Below are 9,781 nucleotides of genomic sequence, written 5' to 3'. Positions count from 1 at the left end.
CTATAGAAGCTCCAGGCTCTGATCTTACAATGACATTTGATAGGGATGAATCTATCTTATTCATATGTTCATGTCAATATATACATATGATTCTCTCTCAGTCTCACTCGAGAGTGTAGTTTAGTCTGGTACAGTGGTATCTGTCCTAGCTCCACCCACTCTCCAATATTTATGCTCTGTGATGTGCAGCTACATAAATCCTTATACACCACCCCTTCACCAGCCTTTTCCACTCATTATAAACATTGTTACATAAATATTTTAAATGATTTACCAAGATTACATTGTTTTAAAACAGCGTTTACTGTACATGTTAATAAAAGGTGAGGCTGGATGAACACAGCAGGGCCAGCAGCATCTCAGGAGCACAAAAGCTGATGTTTTGGGCCTAGACCCTTCATCAGCACTCTGATGAAGGGTCTAGGCCCGAAACGTCAGCTTTTGTGCTCCTGAGATGCTGCTTGGCCTGCTGTGTTCATCCAGCCTCACATTTTATTATCTTGGATTCTCCAGCATCTGCAGTTCCCATTATCACTGATACAATTTTACTGTACATGTTGTTCATATCTCACCTACCCTTTCTGAACTCTTGATTCTTCTGTGTGAATAGATCAAGAAACACTTGAGATAAAGTTGGTTGTTTGCTTCTTTCTCTTCAGGTTTCCAACATGATAATGATCATAACCCGGTGTCACTTATAGACTTATCGAACTTTAATTGCAACAATACTTCAAAAACAAGACCAATACTTTGCAGCAGTAATCTGAGGACAATCTGATGGATAAAGAGGCAGTAGGGAGATTGAAATTAGAGAAGCAGAGATTGGACTTTAAAGGAAAAAGAAAAGGCAGAGAGAGAGGAAACGGGACAGATGGAGAGAGGCAGAGCAAAAAGAGAGAGAAATAGGAAAACAAAGGAAGCACAAGGAAAGTAGAGAGGGAATTTCAGGAAAACCTTTAGGAAAGGAAACTAAGACAAATTGAGGTGAGGAACAGAAATCCCATTCTGACCCACTAAAAGATCACTGACTCAGACTTAAATGCAGAGGAATATTTGGTTTATTGAGTTAATTCTGAAGTTTGAGGAGGCAGAGGTGGGACCCTGGTTTATCTCTTTCGAACAGGTAGCATGTTAGTTAAAATAGGCTCATCAAACATGGGTCCTTACTACTGCAAAGTAAACTGTCAGGGAAAGCAAACGAAGTTTACTCCTTCTTGTCTGGGGAAAATATCACTGAAGACAGTTTTTAAAAAGTCCATCTTTACTACATAGCAGTCAGTGTCAGAGGTGTACCAGCAAAGATTCCTTACCTTCAGGAAATGGCCTGATCATATGTGCTTGAAATTGAATGGCTTAAGCAGCTTACATATGACTTGTGGGAATAAACACTTAGGATAGACACCACCTATGAAGTCTATGTCAATTAATTCTCCATGACTAGTTCAAAAACTCCATACCATTCCCATTAAGAGTCCAGGATGGTGGGTTGAATGACCTTTACCGCACTGTGATAGTTTTGCGATTGTGTGAAATTGAAGATAAAAGTGTGATGGTTCCAGGCAGGCTGCCACATTGGCTGATTATTCTGAGCTCATCGACAAACATCTGATCTGAAAAAAAGGGTGGCACGGTTGCTCAGCGGTTAGCACTGCTGCCTCACGGAATCAGGGACCCGGGTTCAATTCTACCCTTGGGCGGCTGTCTGTGTGGAGTTTGCACGCTCTCCCTGCTCCCAGGCATGTGTTTCTCCTGGGTGCTCCAGTTTCCTCCCGCAGTCCAAAGATGTGCAGGCTAAATGAATTGGCCATGCTAAATTGCCGCACAGTGTTCATAGATGTATAGGTTAGGTGGGTTAACCATGGAAAATGCAGGGTTACATGGATAGGGTCGGGACTGGATCTGAGTGGGATGCTCTTCAGTGTAGCTTCAATGGGCTGAATGGCCTACTCCTGTACTATAGAGATTTAATGTTTCTATGGAACTGTCGCCACCACTGCCCCCAACCACCTGGAAGGGATAAAGCTGGAGAAAATGATAGGAACACATATTCTTGGGAAAGAGTGTGATGTTGGGAACTCTCCTCAGATCAGGAAAGGTGGCGGCTGAGAGTAAAAGCGGGGTCAGGAAATATGCTTACCTGCCAAAAGACAGGGCATGTCCAGGCCAAACTGGAATCTTTGAGGAAAAACAGTGGGATTTAGCAGGTAATACACCCTTGCAGAAAATGGGAGATAGACGAAGAGTATAGACGATCAGGCCTCGGTTGCAAATCTGTGAAAAGACACTCCCGAGAATGAAGATAAGGTTAAATAAACCAATGTGAGTTACCAGGATTTTGTATCCAAGGAAGGCTGGCTACACTTTCCTCTGGTGAGGTGAGCAAGTCTGTAGTGAGTGAGGCCCTAGCCAAATTCTCCAGCTGGGAAATTGTATGGTGTTTCCACCAAAGAGAGTCATGACTGTCAAAGCATCAGTAAAAGTGATTGAATGAGAGTACATGATATGAATCCATTCTTATTCACTTGTGGGACATGGTCCTGATGAAAGCTCCTGACCCGAAAAATCAAATCTCCTGCTCATCTGATGTGTTCCTTTATCTCTACACTGTATTGGCTCTGACTCTAATTCCTGCAGTTCTTGCTATCTCCAAGCGGCATGGGCTTTTTTAGGCTTCACCATTACTTATTGCCTATCCCTACTTGTCCTTGATAAGCTGGCAGTGAGCTGCCTTCTTGAACCACAGCTGTCCATTTACTGCAGTTAGACCCACAATGCCATCAGGCATATTCCAGAATTTCAGTCATTACCCTGAGGAACTCCTGCAGAGATGTCCTGGAGCTGAGATGACAGGCAGCTGAGGTGCTGGCGTTGGACTGGTGTGGACCACATCAGAAATCACATGACACCAGGTCATAGCCCAACAGGTTTATCCAAAGTCACAAGCTTGAGCAGTACTACTCCTTCATCAGGTGAAGTGGACAGGCACAGAATTTATAGGCAGTGGGATAATTGCAAGATAATTCCAGGTAATTAAAAGTGTCAAAAGATAGAATAAATGGTGGGAGTGGAATGTGAACAGGCTGAATAACAAGTCTTTGCAGGTGATTAACAGTGTCAGATGGTGTGAGTAAAGTGTCAACAGCTGAATAGCAAATGAAGGGATGACCTATGATCTGATTAGTTACGACAGAGAGATAATTACAAAAAATCAAAAATAAGTTGGTGCTAGAGACAATCCAAATGACTGGAATAACATGATAGGTATAAGAGTTGTATGACAAGGGTCTAACCAAAGTAACAAGTAATCCAAAACTGTACAAACTAATTAAGATGGAGAAATCATAACAAGTTAGCAAGGCGATGGTGTCAAAACAGGACAGTAAGGAAGATTTTACAGATACAGAACAGTATGGTGGGGCTACATGCAGCACGACATGAATCCAAGATCACGGTTGGGGCCATTTTCATGGGTACGGAAATTGGCTATCAGTTTCAGCTCGCTGATTCTGAGTTGTTATGTATCTCAAAGTCTGTCTTGGAGGATACTTACCCAAAGATTGGAGGCTTGAATGTTCTTGACCACCAGAAATGCCCACAGTTCTCCAGTTGTGGCCTGACTGGCCATACATACAGCACCATCATAACTTCGTAGCTTTGCAAAACCATCTTTAGATTATGATTGTGAAGGAAGCCATGAACTTCCATAGATGATTTCAGAATCCCAGTTATTAATTTAAATGATTATGCCACAAGATTCTGTCTTCAAACAAAAAAAATAGTGTGCAAGGTTTAAGTATAGCAAATGTAATCATTAAATACTGTGGTCAGTTAAATATTTATTCATTAAGCCCAAAAATCTGAACAGGTCACCATAAGACCATAAGATATACAAGTAGAATTTGGTAATTTGGCCCATTTAGTCTTGTCCCCCAGTCAATCATGGCTGATATATTTCTCAACTTCCATCTCCTGCCTTTTTCCCATAACCTTTCATCCCTTTACTAAATATATAATATCTTACCTATCTCTGTCTTAAACACATTCAATGTCTTGGCCTCTACAGCTTACTGCAGCAATGAGGTTGGGTGCATTAGGCATGGTAAATGCGGGGTTACTGTGAGTGGCTGGGGGTCTGGGTCTGGGTGGGATGGTCTTTAAAGGGTTAGAATGAAGAACAAAGAAAATTACAGCACAGGAACAGGCTCTTTGGCCCACTAAGCCTGTGGCGATCCAGATCCTCTATCTAAACCTGTCGACTATTTTCCAAGGATCTGTATCCCTCTGCTCCCAGCCCATTCATATATCTGTCTAGATACATCTTAAATGATGCGATCGTGCCCGCCTCGACCACCTCCGCTGGCAATGCGTTCCAGGAATCCACCACCGTCTGTGTAAAGAACTTTCCACGCATATCTCCCTTAAACTTTCCTTCTCTCACCTTCAAACCATGACCCCCAGTAATTGAGCCCCCACTGTGGGGAAAAAGCTTTGTGCGATCCACCCTGTCTATACCCCTCATGATTTTGTAGACCTCAATCAGGTCCACCCTAAATCTCAGTCTTTCTCATGAAAATAATCCTAATCTACTCAACCTCTCTTCATATCTAGTGCCCTCCATACCAGGCAACATCCTGGCGAACCTCCTCTGCACCCTCTCCAAAGCATCCACATCCTTTTGGTAATGTGGCGACCAGAACTGTACACAGTATTCCAAATGTGGTTGAACCAATGTCCTATATAACTGTAACATGACCTGCCGACTCTTGTACTCAATATCCCGTCCGATGAATGAAAGTATAACATATGCCTTCTTGACCACTCTATCAACCTGGGTTGCCACTTTCAGGGTACAATGGACCTGAACACCCAGATCTCTCGGTGCATCAGTTTTCCCCAGGGCTTTCTCATTTACTGTATAATTCGCTCTTGAATTTGACCTTACAAAATGCATCACCTCGCATTTGCCTGGATTGAACTCCATCTGCCATTTCTCCTCCCAACTCTCCAATCTATCTATAATCTGCTGCATTCTCCGACAGTCCCCTTCACTATCTGCTACTCCACCAATCTTAGTGTCATCTGCAAACCTGCTAATCAGACCATCTTTACCTTCCTCCAGACCATTTATGCAAATCACAAACAACAGTCGCTCCAACATAGATCCCTGTGGAACACAGATAATGGGAACTGCAGATGCTGGAGAATCCAAGATAACAAAGTGCGAAGCTGGATGAACACAGCACACACACACACTTCACCAACACCATCCACCCCAACCTTAAGTTCACCTGGGCCATCTCCAACACATCCCTCACCTTCCTGGATCTCTCAGTCTCCATCTCAGGTAACCAGCTAGAAACTGATGTCCATTTCAAGCCCACCGACTCCCACAGCTACCTAGAATACACCTCCTCCCACCCACCCTCCTGCAAAAATTCCATCCCCGATTCCCAAATCCTCCACCTCCCCGCATCTGCTGCCAGGATGAGGCATTCCACTCCCGCACATCCCAGATGCCCACGTTCTTCAAGGACTGCAACATTCCCCCCACAGTGGTTGAGAACGCTCTTGACCGTGTCTCCCGCATTTCCCGCAACACACCCCTCACACCCAGCCCCCGCCACAACCGCCCAAAGAGGATTCCCCTCGTTCTCACACACTACCCCACCAACCTCTGGATACAACACATCATCCTCCGACGCTTCCGCCATCTACAATCCGACCCCACCACCCAAGACATTTTTCCATCCCTACCCTTGTCTGCATTCTGGAAAGACCACTCTCTCCGTGACTGCCTTGCCAGCTCCACACTCTCCTTCAACCCCACCTGGCACCTTCCCCTGCAACTGCAGGAAGTGCTACACTGGCCCCCACACCTCCTTCCTCACCCCCATCCCAGGCCCCAAGATGACTTTCCATATTAAGTAGATGTTCACCTGCACATCTGCCAATGTGGTATACTGTATCCACTGTACCTGGTGTGGCTTCCTCTACATTGGGGAAACCAAACGGAGGCTTGGGGACCGCTTTGCAGAACACTTCTGCTCAGTTCACAATAAACAACTGCACCTCCCACTCGCGAACCATTTTAACTCCTCCTCCCATTCCTTAGAGGACCTGTCCATCATGGGCCTCCTGCAGTGCCACAATGATGCCACCCAAAGGTTGCAAGAACAGCAACTCATATTCCGCTTGGGAACCCTGCAGCCCAATGGTATTAATGTGGACTTCACAAGCTTCCAAATCTCCCCTTCCCCCACTGCATACCAAAACCAGCCCAGCTCGTCCCCACCTCCCTAACCTGTTCTTTCTCTCACCTATCCCCTCTTCCCACCTCAAGCCGCACCTCCATTTCCTACCTACTAACTTCATCCCGCCTCCTTGACCTGTCCATCCTCCCTGGACTGACCTATCCCGTCCCTACCTCCCCACCTATACTCTCCTTTCCAACTATCCAACTTCGGTCCGTCTCCCCCTCTCTCCCTATTTATTCCAGAACCCTCTCCCCATCCCCCTCTCTGATGAAGGCCCGAAATGTCAGCTTTTAGACCATAACACCATAAGACATAGGAGTGGAAGTAAGGCCATTCGGCCCATCAAGTCCACTCTGCCATTTAAATCATGGCTGATGGGCATTTCAACACCACTTCCCTGCACTCTCCCTGTAGCCCTTGATTCCTTTTGAGATCAAGAATTTGTCGATCTCTGCCTTGAAGGCATCCAACGTCCCGGCCTCCACTGCACTCTGCGGCAATGAATTCCACAAGCCCACCACTCTCTGGCTGCAGAAATGTCATCTCATTTCAATTTCAAATTTACCCCCTCTAATGTTAAGGCTGTGCCCACGGGTCCTAGTCTCCCCGCCTAATGGAAACAACTCCCTAGCGTCCACCCCTTCTAAACCATATATTATCTTGTAAGTTTCTATTAGATCTCCCCTCAACCTTCTAATCTCTAATGAGTACAATCCCAGGATCCTTAGCCGTTCATCATACGTTAAACCTACCCTTCCAGGGATCATCCGTGTGAAGCTTTTGTGCTCCTAAGATGCTGCTTGACCTGCTGTGTTCATCCAGCTTCACACTTTGTTATCCCTGTGGAACACTACTGGTCAGAGTTCTCCATTTTGATAAACTCCCTTTCACTACAACTCTCTGTCTCCTGTTGCCCAACCTGTTCTCTATCCATCTAGCTGGTACACTCTGGACCCCATGCAACTTCACTTTCTCCATCAGCCGACCATGGGGAACCTTATCAAATGCCTTACTGAAGCCCATGTATATGACATCTACAGCCCATTCCCTCATCTATCAACTTTGTCACTTCCTCAAAGAATGCTATCAAGTTGGTAAGACATGGTGATGACTTGGTTGGGCCAACTTGTTATAAGTTGGTTATGACTTGATGGGTCAAATGGTCTAGTTCCACACTGTAGGGATTCTATAATTCCATGATCTCCACAAGTCCTGAACTGTGTTGACTTTTCCCAATATGGCCATGGATGGTCATATCTGCCACAGGTAGACTGGTGATGATGAGTTCGAATACATTCTTCCACCTTGCTGGTTTCATCAACACCCACAGCAAACCTGGTCTAGCAGCTTTTGACTTCTTGGATATTATGTGCTCTCTTCGTACTCAGTGCATCCTCCGAGTGGGGTTCAACATGGAGGAGAATAAATAATGGGGTGTGGGATGAGGAAGGTTGTGTTAATGGCTATTAGCCCTTTTCCATATTTTACCTGTTGCCATGGGGCTCAGAGTCAACGTTGACATCTCTGAGGTACACCTCCCTCCGGCCTGGATATCACTGAGGGCCACCTCCTCCATCAGTGGCAGCACTTATTCAGGGATGGTGGTTGGCAACATTATGGGTTCAGGGAGTTTTCTCCAGGATTTTGCCTGGGATGGAATATTTCAGCTGTGAAGAGAGATTGGATAAGCTTGGGTTGTTTCCTTTGGAGCAGAGAAGCAGATAACAAAGGGGCATAATTTTAAGGTGAAGGTTTAGAGGGGATTTGGGAAAAATCATCTCACCCAGAAGGTGGTGAGGGTCTGGAATGCATTACCTATGAGGATAGTTGAAGCAGGAAACCTCACAACCTTAAAAACTAAGTTCGAGAGCACTTGAAATGTCATTGCATTCAAGGCTATGGGCTGAGGACTGTGGAAAGTCACTCGACTCACTTGCTAACATTTTTCCGCCCACACATGCTGCCAGACCTGCTGAGTTTCTCCAGCAATCTCCATTTTCATTACTGGAAAGTGGGATTCGTATGGCTAGGTCGGCACAGCTTTGAAGGCTATATGATTCTATTGTCTACAACATTTGATTCTGTGAAAATGATTGAGACTGGTTGTTGCTTGACTGATCTGTGGGAGACATCTTCCATATTCAGTACAACTTCCCAGATAATAGAATCATTGAATCCCTACAGTGTGAAAGCAGGCCATTCAACTCATTGAGTTCCCACCAGCCCTCTGAAGACAACCCCACTCAGCCCCAACTCCATTCCTTATTCCTGTAACTGTGCATTTCCCATGGCTAATCCCGCTAACCGGCACACCCTGGATACTATGGGCAATTTAGCATGGCCATCACATCTTTAGACTGCGAGAGGAAACTGGAGCACTCAGAGGAAACCCACCTGACACAGGAAGAATGTGCGAACTCCACACATATAGTCGCCCGAGGGTGGTATCAAACCTGGGTCCTTGACGCTTTGGGGCAGAAGTATTAAAGGCTGGGCTACTATGCCATGGTCAAGTATTGGTGAAGAGAATTTTGCAGTGTTGACAGGGCTGTGCTGTTTTCAATGCTTCAGCAATGGCACACACGACCTGCATGTAGCCCGTTAAAAGTGTAATGCGAAAGATATCAACTTGTCCTGCTTCTTGACAGTCACACAATTTTGCTCACACAAACTCAGGCAAGTATCCTGGATTGTGAACTATATGGAGACAGTGGGTGGAAGCATGAAGATTGATCCCAAAGCTTGGGAAGAAATGGTTTAAAAAAACTATAATCTCCAAAGCATAGATGCAAGACTGAAACAGCTTGCATTAAATATTAATGTGAAAAAGTGACATATTAAATAGCTCAGCTAAGGAAAGTCTGAAATACTTCTTGGGAACATGAAGACAGTTGGACCAGAGGTCATAAAAAGAAGCCAATGAGAAATAAATTTAGAGCAGGCACTGCAATGGACTTCAGGCAATGAGTGATAAATATGTTCAATAATTTTAAGGCTGCAGGAGACCCAGTTTTCAGAAGCATGTAAACTATAATTAGATGTTAAGTAAGGAGAAATTCACATTCTACAAGTACGGTTTGATACTAAGCAGGCAGAGACATAGTGTGGAATATTCCCAGCCCCCGAACGATGTGGGTCATGGCAGGAAAGTTGGGCAAATCATGTGACAGCAAGAAGTCCAATTACCCAACCCAGTATTCACTGAGAGGGCTATTTGCATGTATTAGCACACCTTAATAACTTCATTATTATTCAATCTAACGTTGTCACACACATTTTCTCATTCTCTCATTCCACCACACCCCCTCAATATAAACTAGAATTTGAAATGGTGCTATTTTCAGAAATATGGATTCAGCTCTTTTCACTACAACAATTGGTTAGGCCATTTTTTGAATTACTGTGTTCATTTCTGCTCTCCCCTGCTGTAGGAAAGGTGTTGTGAAACTTGAAAGGGTTCAGAAAAGATTTACAAGGATGTTGCCAGGTTTGGAGGGTTTGAGCTATAGGGAGAGGCTGAATAGATT

The sequence above is a fragment of the Stegostoma tigrinum genome, chromosome 1, assembly GCF_030684315.1.
Source record: "Stegostoma tigrinum isolate sSteTig4 chromosome 1, sSteTig4.hap1, whole genome shotgun sequence".
Classification (NCBI taxonomy): domain Eukaryota; kingdom Metazoa; phylum Chordata; class Chondrichthyes; order Orectolobiformes; family Stegostomatidae; genus Stegostoma; species Stegostoma tigrinum.
The sequence above is the reverse complement of the archived record's forward strand: the minus strand, read 5'-3'. Positions refer to the sequence as shown.